The sequence below is a fragment of the Vulpes lagopus genome, chromosome 8, assembly GCF_018345385.1.
Source record: "Vulpes lagopus strain Blue_001 chromosome 8, ASM1834538v1, whole genome shotgun sequence".
Lineage (NCBI taxonomy): Eukaryota > Metazoa > Chordata > Mammalia > Carnivora > Canidae > Vulpes > Vulpes lagopus.
The window spans coordinates 110,526,846-110,549,225 of record NC_054831.1 but is presented as its reverse complement, the minus strand read 5'-3'; the positions used below and the strand labels follow the sequence as shown (position 1 = coordinate 110,549,225).

The following is a 22,380-nucleotide window of genomic DNA, read 5'->3' as shown; positions in this document are numbered from 1 at the left end:
GTGAAAACTTTCTGTCCTGTGAATTCTGCTCTTAGGGCAGCTGCAGCCACCTTGTGACCACAAGGTGAAAGAAAGGCAAGCGGATTGTAGAGCCATTGAGCTAATCAGGTAACTGTCTATTCCTGATAACTTATTATGCAAGAAAACTACATACCTCTCTTCATTTAAATCACAGTAAATGGGTTTTTCTGTTCCTTGCAACCAGAAGGCATAATAGACAACTGTATTTTATCTGATTAATCCTCATAGTCACCATAAGGGGGAGGTATACTTATTTCCATTTCATAGATGGGGGCCAGGGGACAGGACGATCAGCTATCCTCTTTCCTGTAAACAAAACAAAGAGGCTGGTGAGGAAAGGGCTGGTGGGACGGAGCCAGGGCTGGCGTTGGAGAAGCAGCAGGCTGTGAATCGTGGCTTGAAACAACCCTGAGGACAGCAGTTCCAGAAGGGCTTGATGAAGCGATGTTAGAGAGGATAAGAGACATGCAAAGTCACTTAACCGGAATAAACTGGTGAGTCAGGATTTGAACTTAGGTCTGTCTCTAAAGCTCTTATTAATTTCATCATTCAAAATCCCTGTGGATTCTTGCCCAGAGTGGGAAAGACCATGAGCAATGAACAGACAGTGATTTTGGCAGAAAGGGAAACCAGGTGTTGGCCTTCTTCACCCCAAAATGTGCCCTGGGTCTCCCAGGCTGCTGGGTTGGTTTTTTTTCCTTCCCTTGTGGTGTCAGAGTTTTTGGGCCCTCCACAGCTAGCTGGTGGAGATGGACAGCGTTTGGGAAAACATGTGGGGCTTGGAACCAAAAGGCTTGATCAAATCCCAGCCCTGCCACTTCTCAGCTGTGTGACCTTGAGTGGGTAGCCCCACTACTGTGAGCTTTGATTCCTCATTTGTAAAACATTCGAGAATTCACTTGGATGGAAAAACCAGGTCAAGTTCTCTGGAACCAAAAGGGGTGTTTACTAGCTTTTATTTGCTGAAAAATTCAGCGGGTGGACTTGACCTTAGTCTTAGAGGTAGAGGTGTTAGTAGAAAGAGAAAACATGGCCCTCTCTTTCCGAATTCCACGGCCCAATTTCCTGTCCCCTGGTGGTTGCTCTTCTTGCTTCCCCCATTGATTCATGCTCTGCCATTTCACTGGCTGGGAAACAAACATGCCTTTTGCCTGGGGGCACTGTTGCCAGTTACTGCCAGGATCTCTGATTAGCTTGGTCATGCGACCTTCCTGAGAACTGGAGGTAGAGCTAGTCCTTCCAGAAGCTTCTTCTGGAAGTGAGAATGGTTTGGTTCCCCATGAGAAGGAGGAGGGTCCTGTATCAAGAAGTGGGGAATAAATGTTAGGCAGGAAAAAACCCCAAAGATGTCCCTTCCTCCACCTCAGGGAGCAGTTCTGAGCATTCTATAAGGTGGATGTGTTCTCAGCGGGTGCCTAGCATGATCAGCGACCCTGAAGACCCTTGGTAAATGCTAGCCGGCCTCTTCCCAGGCCATGGCTCTGTCCTCCCTGCAGCCCCTGGCCTGTCTGTGTTACTGGGCACATGTCAGGGAACAGGCCCACCTCCACTCTGTAGCCTCTATCCATCACCCCAGCCTTTCTCCCTGCACCCCACGTGACAATTACCATGTGGCTCGAGATGAGACTCTAATCCTATTACTCATTCATCAACCAGCCACTGAGAACAGGCGTTGGATCGAACACTGCCAAGGAAGCTGGGAGAAGCCTTCTCCACCACTGTGAAACTAGGCTTAGCTCAAGCACAATAGGTGTGTAATTTCAGGTTTTGTTGAGCCGAAATCCAATCACATACTTGACTGGTGGATCACAGAGACTCACAGGCTAAAAGAATGAGATAATTCTACCTCACACAAACACTGGGATTCGGCTTTGACTTAATGACAAATGTGTGACCAACCTTACACTGTTTCATTCTTTCCCTCTCTCTCTCTTTTTGTTTCAAACATATTTCTATCTTTCTCTCTCTCTCTCCCTGCTCTCCCTTCCTCTGCACCATCTAGCGATGGGATGGGACTCAGTGAAGTCCTAGAGCCACAAAACAAAGGTAGAGAAGCAGGAGGAAGCTTTCTAAATGGCGAACACCAGGTGGGATGCACTCCCATTCATTGTCTTCATTTAATTGAATGAGAACAAGAAGGTGAGAAGCGCTTCTAGGGATGGATTTATTTTAATTCTGATTTATTTTAATTCCTAGTGATCTTGGTTCTTCTGTCCCAGGAGTGGCTTAGAGTGAGAAAGGGCAGCAGTCAGAAGGTACATATGGTCATGGTCATGTTCATGAACCATTCCCTTTATTCATCCAGTACTTTTTGTTCAATGAGTGCTGCTCAGTGTGGGTGGGGAAGGATTGTAAGGAGAAATACATACATACGTGTGTGCGTGTGTGTGTGTGTGTGTGTGTGTGTGTGTGTATAGTATTTGACCCCTGTTCAGTGATGTGATAGCTGCTTACCTAAAGAGAGATAACTGCATAAATGAGCTCATTCAATTTTATGAGTTCACTCGACTTAAATTTATCCACTCCACAAACGCTTATGGACTGGCAACCACGTGCTGTGCACTCTGGTAGGCACTGGGTGATGCTCTGGTGGATAAAGGCAGTAACCGAATGGACAGCTAATAGTAGGTAACTAGGAATAGTGGGGAATACTATTTGGAGGTGAAAATGGGGCAGCAGTAGAGAATGAATTGGAAAGATCTCTCTGAGAAGGGGACCAGAATGATGACAGAGAGCCATTTATTGCAAGACTGGGGGGAGGGGGGGTGCTTTAGAGTCCATGGTCAGGCCCCAGATGGGAGGCAGGTGAGCCAGATGCAAGCTGGATTCAAGGTCTGCCTGACAGGTATGTGCATTATTTCCCAGGGCAAGCCATTCATCCTTCTGAGTCTCTGATTCCCAACCTGCTCTGCTAACTTTGTAAAGTCTCTGTGACATCTCACTGTGATCACAGTGTGTCACTTTGGAGTGACAAGCCGAATGCACTCACAAGAACAATTATTAGATTTCTTTCTTCATCGGCATGGGCATATTGGGTGTGGGTGTGTAGGGAGTGTTGTTCCTAGAAATGGAAGTGGGCTGGGACTGGTGTGGGGAGTGGGTTTCCATTACATTTTCTTTCTTTCTTTCTTTTTTTTTTTTTTTTTAAAGATTTTATTTATTTATTCATGAGAGAGAAAGAGAGAGAGGCAGAGACACAGGCTGAGGGAGAAGCAGGCCCCATGCAGGGAGCCCAGTGTGGGACTCCATCCTGGATCCCGGGATCATGCCCTGAGCCAAAGGCAGAGGATCAACCGTGAGTCACCCAGGCGTCCATCCATTACATTTCCTTTCTTGAAGCTTCTACATAAGTCTGCCCTTAGCTGGCATTTGTCAAATAAATACTTTCTATAGGTGGAGAGTTAAATTGAGCCTTCAAGTGAGAATCCTGAAGTAGTAGCCTCTGGGAATAATTTAAGATGAACTTGACTCTTATCACGCCTGCTCTGGCCCAACAGGGGATTGATTTTGAAGCCAATGTTACATTACATTAACTAAGTGCCAAATACTGGACTTATATTACCTCATTGCAGCTTTACCAAAACCTTATTGTTGTTGTTGTTTAGGTAGGCTCCACACCCAGCATGGAGCCCAACACAGGACTTGAATGCATGACCCTGAGATCAAGACCTGAGCTAAGGGGCACCTGGATGGCTCAGTGGTGGAGCATCCGCTTCTCCCTCTGCCTATGTCTCTGCCTCTCTGTGTCTCTCAGGAATATTTTAGTATATGTGCTGCCGAAGCGAGCACTGTCTCTCAGGAATAAATAAATTCTTTAAAATATATGGAAAATTCTCAACTGTTCTTATTTGAGTATTGTCTCCCCTCTTTCTGGAACTCAGATTAGCTGTATGCTAGATCTTTTCCTTCTAGTCTCCCTGGTTTCTAACTCTCCTCTTCCAATTTTTGCAGCCCTGTTTCTCACTGTGCTATAGCCTAAGTAATTCCTTCAGACCTGTTGTCAAGTTCACTAATTTCCCCTCACACTGTGTGCAATTTAAGTTACCTATTTTCTTGCTTAAATGTAAGTATAAATTATATATAGAGAAGGGCAGAAATCATAGGTTTATGGCCTGATGAATTTTCAGAGTGGACATAATATAGAGCCACCTCCCAGGTGAGCAATCAGGAACTGACCAGCACCCCTAAAGCTGCTCCCTCCCTCCCTATATCACCCACCTTCTTCTCCACAGAAACCACTCTTTGACTTCTCCACCATAGATAGTTTTGGTTGTTTTCAACTTTCCCTAAATGGAATATGGGAAATTCACACAATATGAACCCTTTTGTATGTGACTTCTTTTACTCAGTCACATGTTTTTGAAATTCATCAATGTAATTGTGTGTATGATCTACTAATAAAAGTCATTCAATTCTAAAAACATACTAGACATGGGTGGCTTTATGGTCTGTTTCTCTTTGTTCACATATGTACAGATTTGCAGGTCTTGTTCTCATGGTGGTTTGTTTCCTTGTGATTTTGTGAGTTTTTCTTATGAAGTCATGTTGTCTTGGCTCTTTATCGGTAGGAGTAGTTTGAGGCCTACCATGTGGGGCAGTGCTCTACAGAAATTTTGCATTTGTTTCTGCCAGTCTTCCTGATTAGCTACCAACATGGGGCCACTTAAAAATAAATTTAAAAGGCATAGGGCTTTTTGTGCCATATATATAGATTTGGTGAGTGGATTCTGACTTGAAACCCAAGTTAGGCTCATGTCTAAGCTCCTAGGAGAGACTGGTAAAAGCTCCATGGTCTCTCATCTGTGGGATGATGAGTTATTTTCTGTAACAGCTTTATTGATATACGGGATGGTATTTCCTATCCTAATTCATTCATGGAGAGGGTCACCTTTCAGGGGTCACCAATCTCAACAGCTACTTTGCTTGAGTCCCGAAGCCTTATCTTTGCTGCTCCACACACCAGAGTCCCTTTACAACGAAGGCTTGCATCCACCAGGTGTTAGCAGCTGCTCCTTGGGCCAACACTAGTCTATGCTTACTTTCTGTTTGCTTTTGAGCATTCTGATTGTTTCTGGTCTCCAAGGATTTCATTTGCTTTTATTGCCAGCTCATTCCTGCATTAGAGGAAAAAGGGCCTTCTTACAAAATATTCAACCTTTTTTGTGGTGAATGTGTTATGTGGCAGGAAGGTTTTTCCTAAACGTCTATTCTGTCATAATACTGAATCAGACAGATGAGCTCTTAATGTGCAGCATCTCACTTAATTCTAGAAACACTCCCTTGAGATCAGTAACCAAATATCTTCAGTTTACAGATGAGGAATTGGAGACTCAGAGAGGGTAAACAACACATCCAGCCTTGCCCAGCTAGTACGTGACAGAGACAGGATTCAAGCTCAGGTCTGTGTGGCTCTAGTACTGATGTCCGTAAAGGTGGACTTGCTGAAGTCAGTGCCCTGGATGACTTCGGGTTCCTTCTGGGTTGCCAGGCCCGTAGAGCAGTGACACTGTAGAGAGGAAAGGCTCAGTTGTCGAGGGTGATGCTTGCAGCTCCAGGCGACTGTAAAGCTTTGGCTCTGGCATCCAGGCTGGACGTAGAATTAGACAGGCTTGTTGGCTTCTCTGGGAGGTGGGGATGGCCACACAGAAAAGTGCCACTTGCTGAATCGAGCACCTTCAGATATTATAAATGTGCCAGTTCAGACTTAGGAAACATGCCAGGGAAAGAAAACTTGGCTGATGGGACGTTTCAGGCCATTAGGCTATTACAAAGGGAGACTCTTTGAGGGTAGCTCATAGCAAGGCTTCCAGAGTCACCCAGGGAACATTCTCCTCTGTGTGGGCCTCTGAGTGTCCTCTGTCCCTTTTCTTTTCTCTCCCCACCCTACTGCCCAATCTAGCCTGGTCCTGTGGGCCCCAGGGTGCAGCCCCCTCTAGTTTCTCCTGGCCTCGGATCTGGACTCCCTGGGGTCCAGTGCTGGGTGGATAGGGCTTAGCAGCAGTCTCTGGGCAACCTTCATCTCTTCCATAGCTGTCCTGGTTGCTGGGAAGGAGTGTGCCAGTCTCCGAGTCTTCTGAGCTCCTGCCTTTTTTTTTTTTTCTCCGAAGGGAGATCATTTGTGTATATGTCAGGAAAGAGGTTCAGACAGTTAGAAACATAGACACTAACCCGTGTTGAGCACTCGCTGTGTTAAGCACTTATTTCAATGGTAGCAAGCAGAAGTGATTTTGATCTACTTTTTCTGGTTTTTGATTACCATTATTGTCCACATGTAATCCACATCATTTCTCATTGCACTGTCTCCAGCTTTCACAGGATGGACAGTAGAGCCGGCGGGAGGGGGGGCTGCGGTCAGAACATGGGCTGGTGTCCTAATCATGAAGCCACTGTGGCTAGACTTTCCCCCCTGTCTAACCTCCTCGTCCCCTTGCAGTGCTTCCTGAGATCACCTTCCAAATAACAGGTGCGCCCGTTCTTGCTCTGGTAGGGGTGCTTCCCCTAGCACACTAGCATGGAGGTGTTCCATGTCATGCTCAGAGATGACATTTTGTTGCTTAGGGATAACACAATCCTCGGCATCTGCAGGGGGTCAACGTGGTAGTGAAAGCACACTGCTTATCGTTTTTAAATAGCAGGATCTTTTGTCTGGTGACATCATCCTGTGTGCCGTGAGGAAGCTGCCAGCCGGGCAGCACTGTGTTCTTGGCTCTGGGGATCCTGATTTTTGACATTGGAGATAGTTTTAACATTTTTTTTCCCCACTAAAACATTAGAACCTGCAGCCGGTGTGCCGGTGCCCCCAGATGGCTGGCTTTGGCAAGCTTAAGTGGGTGGGAGGCTCTTTTCCTTCCATCAGCATGGATATCTGAATCAGCCAGTGACTCTGACCAGCCCCTGAAATGGACACAGGTGCTCCTAGCTCGGGGTCCTGAGGTCAGGACTTCTGGTCGTGGGTCTGTGGCTGGGTGGCAGGAACCTGTTCCGCCAAGCGGGGCCTTGGTATGTGACAGCCTGTCCCTTCTCTGTAGTTTGCCATCAGCTACTTTGTACCACGACAGATTTGAGAAGTGGGTATCCTTTCTATACCCATGTTACAGATGAAGAAACCAAGGCTCAGAGTGGGAATAAGAGACTTGCCCCTGTGCACCCAAGGGGTAAGTGCTCTGAGCCAAGGGAAGAGCCTCAGGGGTGGAGCTTGAAGGAGGTTGGGGTAAGCTCCACGATTCCGGGTAGAAAGACCTATGGATCTAGTTCCTTGGAGATGCAGCTGGGGTCTGAGGAACTTTGGGGGCAGTGGTTGCATGGGCTTCTCAGAGAATGGTGAGGCAGGGAGGCCAACACAGGGGGGCGTCATGCTCCCTTCCCAACGGGGTGTTTCCTTCAACGCTGGGTTAGGAAAAGTGGCCACAGAAGGGGCCTCCCAGCACGCAGGAATCTGGTCCCAGCTGTGTGAGGCTGTGCCAAGAGCCTGGGATTTACTGCACCCCCCAGCCAGCTGAGGAAAGGGTGTTGGGGGGCGCGGAAAGCATTCTAAATTGAAAAGGCATCGGGGCCACCCCTGCCTTTCCTGCTGCAGGGGTCACAAGGCTGGTCTGCAGACGACCCCCATGAGAGTGGAGCCTTCCAAGTGAGTGAAGACAGTGCTGAAGCTCTTCCTCCAATAGAAGAAATGTATCAGCTGTGTGGCATTTCATTGTTGATCTTCATCACCGTTGTCATCAAGCCGGCATTTTTCAGACATTTCCTATGTGCTAGATGCTATTCAAGTGCTTACCCTATGCCATTTAATATATATTTTTTAAAGATTGATTTATTTATTTTAGAGAGAGAGAGGGAGCGCTCGAGCATGTGTGTGAGCAGAGGGAGGGGCAGAGGGAGAGAGAGAGGCAGAGAAGCAGACGCCCCGTGGAGCGTGGAGCCCAAGTCAGGGTTCAATCCCAGGATCCTGAGATACGACCTGAGTCAAAACCAAGAGTTGGAGGCGCAACCGACTGGGCCACCCAGGTGCCCCTCTGCCATTTTATTTAAAAGCTCTTCACCTCCCTGCGAGGTGCGGTGGGGCTGCTGGCCATGCAGCACCGGTGGGTGAATTCCCATCCTGGGAGGATGCAGACATCACTGGCTTGCCAAGCTGATAGGGGATGGATTTCAAGGGGCACCGAGCAGATAGGTGTCCTTGGTTGGGCACCTTACTGCAACTCCCAGACTGCACAGCCCTGGCGCCCTTGGATGACAAATGTCACGATCCCCATTTTACACGTGAAGAAACTAGGCCGAAGGCGGTACTTGCCCAGTTAGTGGCCGAGTCAGGAGTCAAAACTGCCTGAGTCCCCAACCACCAGGATTCACCATGACATCACATTCATAACCACTCCATTTTATAAGCACACATTGTGGCATTGTTGGGAGAGAGAGAAGGGGTCCATCTCTGAAGATGCCTTTCATTAAAACCTTGTAATTACCCAACTTGTGTAAAAAGAAGATAATTTGCTACAGGTTTAAAGTCATCAGTGGAGTGGGAAAAAAAAACCCCAACACAAACCCCAAACTTGTAAATATTATTAGCTGTTCTCCAACTTTGTTGAATTTAGCTAATGTTTTCGGTGTTGACTTTCCCAGCTATCAGCTTAGCTATATAAATCCAGTTGACGTGTCTTTATTCAGATAAAACTCTAATACTGCAAGTGTAGCAAATTAGATGCAAATGCCCCCTTTTTATTTTAAGTATACTTAAAGCTGCCTTTCCAATGCAAATTTCATAGGAAATCTCAACCAGCTAGGACAGACATCTTAGCTGTCAGCAGGCAAACGCTTTCATTTCGGTCTCAGGCAAGGGAGCTGCCTGCTTTTTTTTCTTTTTGCCCCTGCAGACTGAGATAATTAAAACTATAGAGAAATAGTTTTAAATATACATGATACACACAGTTCCTTAAATTATGGGATAATGCATAAATTCACCCATTACCATATTTGATAGTGGTCTCGCTGACCGAAGTTGGGAGGTGGCGGTGGGGGTGGGCGGATGTGATTTCTCCAGCAACCTGCTTCCCTTGTCATCAGCAGCGCGGCTGCTGTGGCTTCACCTGGTGTCCTAAGGAGCCCTGGTAATGGTTCAAAAGGAGGTTGTGAACACATTCATTAAAAAGGGGCTGCAGTGTGTGTGTGTGTGTGTGTGTGTGTGTGTGTGTGTGTGTGTGTTAAGAAATAAAAATGTTAATGGTAACTTTTTCTCTTTTTTTTTTCTCTCCCCCGGCTGTCTCAGTCTCTTTGGAATACATATCCATTTCGGCTTTGATTTGTTGAGCTCCCTGAATGAGTTTATCCAAACAATGTGAATTTACTTAGATCTCTCTCAAATCCCACATCTCTTGTGGTTGATAAAGCTGACTTTAGCTAAGAAGGGCTGGATCAGTGTGATTTGAAATTCACATTGAAAATGATAAGGGCTTTGCTGGAAATAATAAGCACAGTCAAACGCTGTCAGGAGGAAACAGTGGAGCATGCAGGGAGAAATTTGGTAAGGCCATGCCCCACCCTCCTCCTTTCTCTCCTGAATCAAGGTGGAGAAGGGAGGGGGAAAGGTGAATGAGGGGGCTTTGCTCAGACACACACTTTAGCTTTGTAGGGGATGGGGATGATGATTCTAAAGAGCTTTGTGCATGAGCTTTATTTCTCATGGTTAGAAAATGGCAGGCATCCCTTGGTGGGTGGTGGACACCCATGGGTGTTGGGGGTTGCAGCCATTTTGCCACCATGGTGCCCGGCACCTGCGGACTCCCAACTCCCCCTCGCCCAAACATTTCTGTCTCTATCTCCCGTCTCCCCGCCTCTCTCTCTCTCTGTCTCCTCAGACTCTTTTCTTTTCTTTTTTTTTTTAAATTTTATTTATTTGTTCATGAGAGACACAGAGAGAGAGGCAGAGACACAGGCAGAGGGAGAAGCAGGCTCCCATGGGGAGCCCGATGTGGGACTCGATCCCAGGATCCCAGGATCACACCCTGAGCCAAAGGCGGACGCCCAACCACTGAGCCACTCGTGTGCCCCCTCGAATTCCTTTCTGGGCAGCTAATCCATGCCTGGTCCTGAACTAAATGTTTCCCCATGTCCTCCTCATGACCCTAGGAGCAGCATTCTTATCCTACCCATTTACAGGAGGTGCCCTGGAGATGTGACCAGTGGAGCCACAGAGGACACCCATGTCCTTCATCCCCTTTCCCTTCAGCTGTCAGGCAGAGACCAATGCCTTCAGGAAGTGATGTCTAGAAATGGTCCTTGAGAAACTTCGAAGGAAGACATTTTCCTGGAGCATGTTAACCAGTGAAACTGAAAGGGAGGAAGAAGAGGGCATGTGAGGCCAGAGGCCAGCTTTGGGCGGGGAGGGAGGCAGAGTAAACCGGAAGGTGATCTGAGGGTGATCACCTCCGTGAGGGTGATCTGAGCAGACCAGGCGTCTCCACCTTGGCACTGCTGACATTTGGGGAAGATAGTTATGTGGGCGGGTGGGGTGGGCCCTGTGCCCTGGAGGATGTGCAGCAGCATCCCTGACCTCTGCCGGCTTGACGCCAGCAGTGCCTTGCCCCCCATGTTGTGACAGCCCCAAATATCCCTGACATTGCCAAGTGTCCCTTAGTGGGGGGGCAGAGCAGCCCCAGTGGAGAACACTGGTGGGGAGCTGGCTCCTTCGGGGCTCGGATCCCTCCTTTTCTTTAAAAGGCAGGTTGCCTGCAGGTTCAGTCCCCACCTCCCAGTTTCCCTTTGTCTCAGAAGACCCCGCTTTCACACGCCCTCCTAAGCAGCTAAGCAACCTTCCCTGGAAATAGGTGGATCAGAGGAGCTTTGCCACTGAAACCTTATTTCTAATTATAGTAAATCGCTCCCCGTTGTCTTCACCATCGGGGCAGGGGGATCAGGCGCTGGGCTTCTGCTCACTGCCTTGATCTATACAATTCTAGTTCGGCTTTGATGAATGACTTTTCTGACTGCTTCTGCCCTACCTGTGTGTGCGTGTGTGTGCGTGTGTGCGTGTGTGCACGCACGTGTGTCTGTGTCAGGGGAACACAGTGACCGGGCTGAGGCTAAGGGGGGTGGCATTAATGCTTCCAGGGCCTCGTCTCTGCCGGGCTGTAGCAATCCGGGTCCCACCCACCCTGCAAGGCTGCTGGGCTCCGAGCTGACCTCTCCCCTCCCCTGCGCTGGGGGCCTCGCCTCCCCCCTCCATCCTCCACCTGGGCCTCCGCTCCTGACCCCACGACTCGCTATTTCCTAACTCAGGCCGCTAATAGCCACTGATCACCGAAGGGCAGTTTAAATTCTATTTAGACTTGAAAAAAAAGGAGAAGCCAAACTTCAAAAGCTCTCTCCTGCGAGCAGAGCGGAAGGCACGTCCAGCCATTACCAGCAGAAGCCGGATCGATATTTGTGCACCATCCCCCGGCCGGGTTTCGAGGAACTTTTATTATTAGTGCGGTTAAGCTGTTCTAAAGTGGAGCATCATTTATAAAACAAACGGATCCCTTCCAAATAGGTTATTTTCCTGGTTAATGACCGATCGTCTGCCCTGGGGTCTGACTGTGTGGAGATTCCAGATGGGAACAGGCACTTCCAGCCCAATTATCTTTATTAAGTGTTTTTCCTCCCCCTTTCTGAAAAATGAAATGGCAGCCGGCTCAAATGTCCCCTCCTTCCCCTTGTCCTCACCCCTGCGCCATTTCCTGCGTTCGCCTCATTATGGACAAGTATGTCCTTTAAGACACGGAGACTAATGAGGCGGTTTTATGAGACTAATACATTTTAAATTTTAACACTGGAGCTAGCATCTTTAATTGTACAATTATACATTCATTTAGCACACGCGCGCGCGCGCTCTCTTTTGCTTCAAAAGATAACAAACCACAGGTGACGCCGAGTGTGCAAAAAGGCAGAATTTTTGTTACTCTTTAGGGTACTAACTCAGGTGGGACTAGAAATTGTGTTTCTCCTGAGAGGTTTCTGAAGCAAAACTGGTTGCCGTTTCGAAGAAAAATTTAAAAATTTATTATTTTTTAATAAAATATAAAAAATTATTATTATTATTATTATTATTATTTTTTGAGGCAGGGAGGATGGGTCGATGGGTCCATCGTGCCTGGTGATGAACTTCTGTCTTCTGTGCCCCGTTTCTACCTATAGGGAGAGGGTGGCTAGAAAGTATTTTGAGAACGAGAGGAGCCTGGATGTTGAGGCCCAGCAGCTGCAGCTGGTGAGAGAGAGAGAGAGAGAGAGAGAGAGAGAGAGAGAGAGAGAGAGGCTACCCCATGTATCCAGAGAGAGGCTACCCCATGTATCCTGTCTCTAACAAAAGCCCCCTACATTCCCCACCTGACAGGACTTTATCGGGTAGTAATAAATAAGGCTGAATTATTGATGATGAGAACTGCTAATATTATTATGACCTCAATTAAGTGCTTTTTCCAGACACATTAGTAACAAAGGGTCTTCCCTCTCCTGGTTGCTGTTTTTCTCCCCCAGGCCCCACTTTACATTAAAATCTAATTGATCAAACCTATTTGCCATTCGCACAAGAGCGATCACCATAATGGGTCATCTATCAGCATGGGCTCCTCATCAGGCTATTAACACCTTTTGTTACTGGCCCCAGTTCTGTACCAGCTGAGAGGATCAGAAGGCCGGGCCTCAGATCTGGAAGGATCGTGCGTGAGGTCTGACTTGTGGTACCTTCTAATTGCCCTCTTTAACATCCCTGCAAAACGGGGAAGTGCTCTTGCTCCTGAGGAAGCCCCATCAGGCGCAGTGACAAGATGGTGGCCTCCTCATAGAACAGAGGCCACCTCCCCTGCCGCTCACTGCCTCCCCATCATCTCCCCACCCTGTTGGCCCTTACACAGCCTGCTCTGGGGGGGCCCGGAGCCTGGAACTTGGTGGTGGACGTGAAGGTGTGGGAAGTGTGCAGGCAAGCGCTCATTATCAGAACTGGAGACGGGTGCTGGCCTGCCATGGAGACCGGTCCCCAGGAGCAGAGCCTCCCCAGGACTTGTTGGCTCAGGGTCACTCACAGAAGGTTCATGATGGCCCGTAAGCCCCCTGGGCTGTCTGCAAAATTGTGTTTGTGTGTATTTTCTTGGAGACGGTTATAGCTCCCATCAAGGGTACCAGATTTATCCGTGGCCCCAAAATGGGTTTAGAAATATCTTCTTGGGAGCTTCCTAAATGGAGAGGTCTTCTATCAGTCTGTCCCTCAGGATTGGATCTCCAGCTTTGGGAATATGGGGGAGCCATGGAGATGAACGTTGTTCCTCGTATACTGTGGTGTTGGGTCAGACTCTCTCTCTCTCTGAGTCTCTGTCTTCTCTGTCTATTTGGTCAAAAGAAAAAAGTCTCATCAACCTCCTGCTGTCCACAGTGACTGTGGGAACAGGCTTTCTAAATTAGTCTACTGTGTGCAGGGCCTCCCACTGGATGCTGGAAGATACGAGAAAATAGGAAGTGCCCTGCATTGGTTGTATTGCTGTTGTTTGAGCAGCGAAAGCTCCAAATATGACATGACAGGAACTCTCTTCGGGTGACATTACACAGCTTGGAGCACTATTCCGGGCCATCTCTTTGGCCCATGCAGCTCTAACTACTCACCATGAAAATAGCTTTATCATTTTTTTAACTGATTATAAATGAATGCATCCAGAAATCACTCAGAAGGGAATTAAAACCTCCCCAAATCTTAACATTTTGGCTTGTCTCCTTTCTCCTTTGTTTGCTATGCAAATAACAATAGAGGATTTCCAGGAAGTGGTCAGGTTTTTTGTTTCTTTTTTCAAGAATAGGACTATACATCTTTTTTTTTTTTAAGATTTTATTTATTTATTCATGAGAGACAGAGAGAGAGAGAGAGAGGCAGAGAGAGGGGCAGAGGGAGAAACAGGCTCCATGCTGGGAGCCTGACATGGGACTCGATCCGGGGTCTCCAGGATCATGCCCTGGGTTAAAGGTGGCGCTAAACCGCTGAGCCACTGGGGCTGCCCAGACTATACATATTTAAGTCAGTAATTTGTTAATTTTTTATTTACGTAGCATACATATTGTAAACATCTTTCCATTGTAAATACTGTTCATCAGCATGGTTTTAAATGTCTGCCTAGTATTTAATCAAATGGATTTATCAAAAGGTATTTACCAACCCGTCCTTGTTGGATATTTAGAATGTTTCCACTTTTGTCTGTCATAAACAGTGCTGCAGTAAATGTCCTTATATAAACATATGCACTTACCCAGTGATGTCCTTAAGATGGATTTGTAAAATCAGGATTCCTGGGTTAAAAGATTTGTGTTACATTTTGTGTGTGTGTGTGTGTGTGTGTGTGTGTGTGTGTGTTTAACAGTAGATGAAGGGATAGGAAACATCATCAATACGACTTTTGATGGGTGGCTAACTGGCACTTCTGTCAAAAGGTTGTGCAAGGTGAAGAGCCTTGGCGAGAAGGAAAATGCAGTCACTTAAAGCTGCCTTGGTGGGTTTGCTCTCTGCAACTGTGAGTCTGGAAGAACCAGGCCGACCAGGCTTAGATTTTCTGCCCAGTGCAGGCAGAGGCAGGGCCAAATCTGCAGTCTCTTCTGGAACTGCTAATTAACACACAATCCCTTTAGTGAAGAGACCACCTCTGTCCATAAAGAGGCCATGGGGCCGGCAGCTGCGAGGTGATGCTTGGCTGTCCCCTCAGAACCCCATTCTCACTTAACTGGACCCCATGCCAGACAGCTGGGCAGGGGCGTCTTTCTGCCCACCGCTCCTCAAGAGATTGAGGGCGGGCAGGAGGCTGCAGGGCTGTGATGCTTTCCACCAGGCAGCCCAGGATATCACTGAGCACTGCCTAGTGGCCTCTCAGCCTGTGTTGTCTTAATTCAAGTTGTCATTCATAGACCAGTAGAAAGCTAAAATCAATAAGGGGTGAAAATGGACTTTAAAGACAAACTAAAGTCACAGAAGAGGGACGAAAACAGGATCTGTTGGCTCAATGAGTTAGCTTTTCCCTTCCTGCTTACATAGCTGGGTCTGTGGCCTGTGTTTTTGTTTTTGTTTTTTTAAAGGAGTTGGGGCAGAAAACGAGTGCATTTCCTCTTTTAAAATACACAGGGTGTCCAGGGGTGCCTGGGGGGCTCAGTCGGCTCAGCATCTGACTCTTGATTTTGGGTCAGGTCATGATCTCAGAGTTGTGAGATTGAGTCCCACATCAGGCTCTGTCCTCAGCATGGAGTCTGCTTGAGGTTCTCTCTCAACCTCTCCCTCTACCCCTCTCCTTCTCCCTACACACACACACACTCTCTCTCTCAAGTTATAATAATAATAATAATAAATCCTTAAAATATACAGGGTATCTGTTGGACAAGACCTCAGGGGCAGGGAGACCATTATTTGAAGGGGCCACAGAGTACGATGATGATAATGGTATTTGGGATGGGTCTATATTTTACCCTGGTAAATTAATTGCTGTGTTACTTTCTGCTGGTAGATGTACTTCTCTGGGCCATGTCTTATCAATCAAAATGAATCAGATAAGGTACAATGATTTTCAGCCTGATGAGAGACCACAGCAGATGTGCTCTGGGTTTGAGGGGTGGGCATCAGGGTTGATATTGAAGTCAGGGGACTTAGGGCTCTGATCCCTTGGTTTTGATAGGAGCTCTGGAAAAGATTTCATCAGAAGGTAGAATTTCAGAGCAGAGCAAAAGTTTGGCAAGAATCAGTGAAGGAGAGGGTTTCTGAACTTCTTTCTTTCCACTTCTGAGGGATTACAGACATCTGTTGCATGCCTACAGGTCATTGCTGGAAATCCAGCTTGGACTTGCTCCACCTTCTTCTGGAGAGCAGGGCAGGATCAGCAGGCGTAGAGTTGGTGCCAGGCCTAGGTGGGCCATGGACTCTGGTTCTGGCTATTCTTGGAAACATGGAAGGACTCCTCTGTCACAAAAGGGGTGTCTCAACCTGGTCATTCTCTGTCTCCATGTGCCATGGGTCTGGTTGTCAGACATGAAACAGGAGGTGGCACTTGTCAGACCAGGAATAATTTTAAAGCAAGAGACAACAAAGCCTTGGCAACATAGGCTTAGTGGGGATGCAACTCCATTACCCAGTGTGTGGCAAAGTGAGGTAATAATTTCCTGTGCATCTTTTGGAAGAACCAGACTTTTGTAGATTGCCACCAAAAGGGTAGCCAGGTGGAGGAGGAAGGAAGAGGCCCAGCCACTATACCCCACCCCCAGCCATTTGTAGGTCCCAGAGCCATTTTCAGGCAGGTCCCCTAGAGCCCCCTTCCAGTATATGTGTCACAGCTCATAGTTAGAAATTCTGGGGTCTCTGAGGGGCACACAGATTTGCCCAACACGAATATAGAAAACCATTTAGTGTTAAATAAAAAAGAAAAAGAAATCACTGGCAAGAGGGTTTCAGAAATAGAAATATGAGGTTATCTGTATTTAGAACATTCGAAATGAGCCAACATGTTGGGAAGACTTTCTAAGAAATGCAGCTCTGCAAACTTGACTTGCAGCTTGAGAGCTGGTTTTGACGTGGGGCTGGTTTTATGAGGCAAGAATTTACTTACACTATTTGTGGGAACTGAGCCCGGGCGTTCGGAATGGAGTGGAAGGTCTGCCTGGCCAGGCGGGGCTGGAGCTGCGGTGACCTTCGTGCTGCACAGCTGGCGACCAGAGGGTCTGGGGCTGCCCTGTGTGCTTGGCTGTGGAGGCGGGAGGACCAAGCAGGCAGAGGAAAAGCCTCAGCACACATGCCCGGCCCGGCGAGCCCAGCAGCCTGGTGCACCCCGTGAGCCAGACACGGCGGTGGCCCTGCTTTTCCTTGAGCTCTTCCTACACGTCAGCTTGATTAGGTCTTGTGCAAAGGGGCACCCGTTGCACACCCATCATAATGCTTCCAGCATTAATTGAGCATTTACACTTACCATATGCATTCAAAGCCCCTTCCCAGTGGATTCAAGTACTAATGGATCTAATCCTCTCATCAACTCCGTTATTACCCCATTTCACAGATGAGGAAATTTGAGGCTCCAAGAGTTGTAAGGGGCAGAGCCTGAATCTGACCCTGACTTTGGAGTCTGGGTGTGACGCCACGAGACTCTATTGTCTTTGAAAGCACACGGCCCTACATTTGAAGGGAGAGAAATTGCTTGATCTTGGCCACCACCAGCCCCTTTTTCTGTGAGGTCCTTGAGGAACTAGGGCTCCTCTGTTCAGAGCTGAGCTCCCCCCGGCAGCAGACCCCAATTCAGTGTTCTGCCAACGGGCGCTGGGCTGCAGGGCACACTCCTTTGCTCGGGATGCAAGCAGGGCAAAGGGGAGGAAAGTTCTGGGGGGCTGAGTTACCTGCTGCAGGCTTTCCCAGGTGGTGACAGCTAAGTGTGCAGAGAGAGGCACCTGCCCCTCTGGGGAGAGCATCTTCCTGGGCTCTTGTGAGCCTCTGAACCTTCCCAGGGCCCAGGCCCCGGGCCGTGTCCAGCTGAGTGAGGGGATGGAGAGAAAGGCAGGGAGGACCTGACCTGTGCCCTCCTGCTTCCCAAGGCCAAGGGCTTCGCTGTGTGCACACAGCGGTGGGGAAACACCCGGCTACCCCTCCGCATCCCACTCCCACGGCCAAGTTCACCCTCCAGCTCCAGGATGGCATTGCCTACCGCCGCGAACACGTTGGGAAGGTGCAGAGTCTTTGTGGCGTAATGCTTAATTTTTTAGAGTTGTGGAGTCCTATTCATTTCATGTGACAGTCTCTTCCTTCCCCCTACCGTGACGGAATGTTCCGTGGCGTATGTTATGATCTTTAATTAAAGGGAACTTAATTTGCTTTTGAGGCATCCTTTGTTCACGGGAGACACCCTAGGGTGTTTTAAAACCAGGTTTGGAAGCATTGTCATTGAAGCCTGGAGTCGCAGGCGGATTCTCTGCTCCGGATGGACGCCAGTCGCCTGGGTGTCGGGGGCGGGGTGGGGTGGGGTGGGGATGGGTTGGGGGGGTGGCTGTCCCCGTCTGGGCCCCCTCGGAACTTCTCCAGACCCTCCCCGCCGGCCTCGGGGTTGGCCTGCCCACCTTCCAGAGCACCCAGACCCCGCAGGCCCCGGGAATGGACCGTGGGCCAAAACGCTGTTCGAGAAGGGGGACGGGCCATTTAGATGACAAATGGGCTTCAGGACACCGTCAGAAAGTCCGGGTGGGGGAGACCATTAAGAGTCACGTGGAGGCAGCCGCATCTGTGATGCCGGGGCCGGCCGGTGGGTCCCCGCTGCTGTGTTTACTGCTCCTTAATGCCGTATTGTTTACTCACAATTAAACCCTTTACCATTAATTTAACTTTCAGATGCTGAAATTGGTCACACAGCCTCGAGTCTCAAGGCCCGGACAGATGTGTTCTATACACTTGTTTAAACACGGCGCTCATTAGGAGGTAATGCATGTATAGCAAGTTGATTACAGCACAAAGCAGGCCGCTTTATCATGGGGGCCTCTCAGGAGGCGGCGGGAGGGGCCGTCAGCTGCCGCTGTCACTCCCCCCACCCCGGATCCTGAGTGACGGCCGGGCCCGCCACCTCCTCGCAGGCCTGCTCGGAAGTACACAGCTTCCCGTCAGAGAGCCGCCGAGCTGCCTGGGAGGAGGTATTAATTGTTGTCAGCCTCCATTTCACACCCCAGATAACAAACGAGAGCCACCCTGGCAGTGTTTAAGGAAGATAAACAAGTTGCCTGAGCCCCGGCAATTAAACACGCTTGCATATTTAACTGAGATGTTTCCTGTAAAAAAAAAAAAAAAAGAAAAAGAAAAAGAAAGAAAGAAAGAAAATAGAATGGAAAAAAAAAAAAAAAGCAGCGCCACCCCGAGAGGTGTGGGGCTCAGAACGGGCGACCTGGAGGCCGCGCATCCCCAGGCGCTGTAGTGTCTCTCGGGAAAACGAGCCTCCGCATCCTGAGCCGGACGGGCCTCGGAGTCGGGTGCCAGGGGGAAGGGCTGGAAGCTCTTCTATGTCCCGTCTCCTGGGAGAAAGGGTCAGGGGACGGGTTCTGGAGCTGGACTGCGTGGGCATAAGTTCCGGATCCGCGTTTACAGGCCGTGTGGCTCCGGGCACGTGGCTTCTTTGAACCTCGGTTTTCCCATCTGTGAAACAGGCACGTGCTAATGACCCGCAGGTCGTGGTGTTTCCCGACCAGGAGATGCGGCTGAAGACGGTGCCCGGGCCCTCATCCCTGGTAAAGGGATCTCACGTGAGAACGTGCAGATGCTCAGTAGTCAAGTTAGTGCCCTTTCCTTCCACCTTTTAATAGATAACACTGTTTAGCAGGAGATGGTGAGAAGCGAGACTTATAGGTTATCCCTCAGCTGAGTAAGGTGACAGTCATGTCTGATTGTGATGCTCCTTCCCTCCACGGGCCAGAGAGCGTGGGATGGCATGAACTCAAGATGGAAGCTCTTGGTGGGTCTTTGGCCTCAGGGCAGATTTAACCGGCCCAGGAATTAGGTAGATCTGCACCTTCCAGGTATTTCCAGACATTTCTGCCCCAACCTCTTTGGGAGCTGACCTGCCAAACAACCCAGTTTGCTTTTCTGGTCCTTCTCCTCCTCCTGCTCCTCATCTCCCCTCCCCCTGTCTCCCTCCCCCTTCCCAACCTCCCCCCCACCTCTCCCCTTCCTTCCTTAACTTGGTTCTGCAGTAAAGAGGGGCATCCGCCAGCCCCTATGGCCTGAAGCGCCTCTACTCCTACCCTCATCCCCCCAGTCATCCCAGCCATCACTTGGGTTCTTAGAGCGCTGGTGTTTTTCCTTTGGAGCATTTGTCAGAATATTTATTATTTGAGAAATGATCTGCTTAATTTCCATCTTCCAGTGAAGTCGGGGTCTGGGTCTACGCTGTCCACCCTTAACCCTAACACCTAGGACTCTCCGCCCTGGCTCGGGCTCGCAGATGCCAAAAAGCCTGAGTTGTACTACGGTGACCTGCTGGGATGAGTCAGACCATTTTTCTTGGGGATCTGGAGAGATGGAAAGTCCTCACGGTTTCTCATGGCCTCCTTTGTCTTTTCTTTCTAGGGCTCCGTGAGGCTCACCCCACTCCTTTGTGTCAGTTTCACTGCTGGGGACGGAGGAGTTGGGGTTCCAGTGGACTTCCATCCGCTAGGTGCTTCCGGGGCCCCTCCAGGGACCGGTGAGCCCTGGCTTTTCCCTTCAGTCTTGCTGACACCACCAACTGCTCAAGAACCCGCAATGATTTGTCCTTGGACAATGCGAAAAGGATGTGGCTCTGCCTCGTGGGTGCATTTTAGGGAGGCGGGACCTTCATTATTTGTCTCCACAGCTGCTTCCTCTGGGCTTTGTGGTTGCCTGTGTGTCGCCTTCTCATCCGATCGCATTACCCTTAATAAGCATCGCCCTGGCAGGAGAGGGGTGCCGAATTCGGTATCCTGAGAGCATGTGTGTGTAATGTGCCGGGCAAGTGATCCTAATGATGCATTCAGCACACCACTCCCCCAAGAGCCGGCTTCCAGTTTGTCCAAATCCATTTATATTCCCGCTCAGACCTTTGGGATCAAAATTCCTGACCCTTATGCGAAAAGCAAAAACACCTTTCGAAAGGAAAAAAAAAAAAAAAAAAAAACAGAGGAGGGAGGTGAAATTTCCTGAGCTTTCATTTCCCTTCATGGTTGAACTTGGATGACTCAAGTCATTTGCAGTCAATCTATTTAGCTGACTTGTCCTGCCGACTGCCAGGAGGTCAACATTTCTGGATTTGCCCCTCCAGGGCCAGCATGTGGTCCCAGCTGGTTGTGCTGTGGTGGGAACGAGGCTTGGGGGGCGGTGTTGTCTGCAAGCTATGTTGGGGGCTCTCCGTGCTCTGTGAAGATGATACTTCTAGGGGAAGTGCTTTTGTTTGCTGTTTGTTTGGGTAGGGTGGGATTAGCTCCGATTACATATTAATAACCTGGAGCAGGATCGAGTAATTAGATGTTATCTTCCAGATGTTTAAAAGAAACCTTTAATATTTTAAGCTGCTTGGAGATCTCTAGGCACGTTATTAAAATGGATGGAATTTAAAATGGGCGTTGGTGGTGTCCCTTTCTGTGGATTCTCTTGCTGGCGTAAGACCCGGGAGCCCTGGGTACCCATGAAAGGACCCCAAGCATTTATTGTGGTGGCCCCTGTTTGGGAACAATTGGGGCAGCCACCCATTCAATGGGTGGTAGAGGGAATGTCGCGGCACTTCTGCCCCCTGTCAATCGGCCAGAGCGGCTCATTGATTTCTTTGAACCACTTGAGTGAATCTCTCAGAAGTTCCCCTTCTCTGAGTCCCACACAATTGCCTGTTCTCTCTTTATTAGGCGCTTTGAGGGACAGCCTGGTCTACACCTGCCTTTGAAGGGGCCCCCACCACGGTTTTAATGACCTCCATCCGTCAAAGGAAAAGTTCAGAGTTCATTCTTTTGTCCAAGTCCCAGCAACGGAGGAGTCGAGGGTGCTGGCTGGTCCGGCCTCCTTAAATCACCCGCCCGAAAACTTTCCCTGTGACCCCGCTCATGTCAAAACAGCGAGCTGGCCACTCTGGCCATTGTCATCGGAATAAGGGCTAAGTGATGCTGCTCGGTCATTACGTGTGCCCTGATTGGCAATCAGGGTACAATAGGAGGTCATTAAAGGCCATAAAACTGCCAAATCTCTGAAAAGGGGATTTTGAATGGAGCCAGAGGGCTCTGGGAGCCTGCCAGGGCAGCGCTGGGCGGACAGGGGGTTCGAGCCGGTCGGGGAGGGGAAAAGTCAGCGCCGTGTGGATTAAGAAGTTTCTCCCCTGTGACACCAGAAAACACTGATCTCCTGACGTCACCTTCCCAGAATGCTCATTCCTGTGTCCTCTAAAGAGATTCGCTTGGAGAGACAACCCAAATAGCGCTTCGTGAAAAGAAGCCCGGAGGGGATAAGTCTTTATATATATAAGGAGGTAGAGGTTACTTCTAAGTATATAAAAAAGGTCATTGCTGTTAAGCACCAGTGGGTAAAAGGGCGTCACTTATACGGTGATGGGTGGTAGCTGGACACACGGTGGCCATCGCTCTGTAACGTATGCACACATTAAATTATAAAGCTGTCCATCTGAAACTACCTAATATAAAATAGTCAATATACACACAGGCATACCCAGAAACTCTCTGTAAGGACGGCGGCAGCTCTTCCTTGGTGCTCCCTTGTACCGGGGCCTGGACTGGGCACTCTGCAGGTGTTCACTTGGTGAAGCCCCACACCACCCCGTGGAGGCAGGTTAACGTGATCAGAGCTCTACAAGGGCTTCCTTGGGAAGCTTCCCCAGCGTGGCAGGTCTTAGAAGG

The 22,380-nt window shown here is 49.0% G+C and overlaps 1 long non-coding RNA gene across 1 annotated transcript; it reads left to right on the top strand.

Moving 5' to 3' along the window:
• The first annotated feature begins 389 nt into the window (after window positions 1-389).
• Window positions 390-21,134, top strand: LOC121498092. Its single transcript, XR_005989610.1, has 3 exons — window positions 390-515; window positions 18,374-18,460; window positions 20,096-21,134. It is a non-coding gene; the product is annotated as an uncharacterized LOC121498092 (long non-coding RNA).
• The last annotated feature ends 1,246 nt before the right edge of the window (window positions 21,135-22,380 follow it).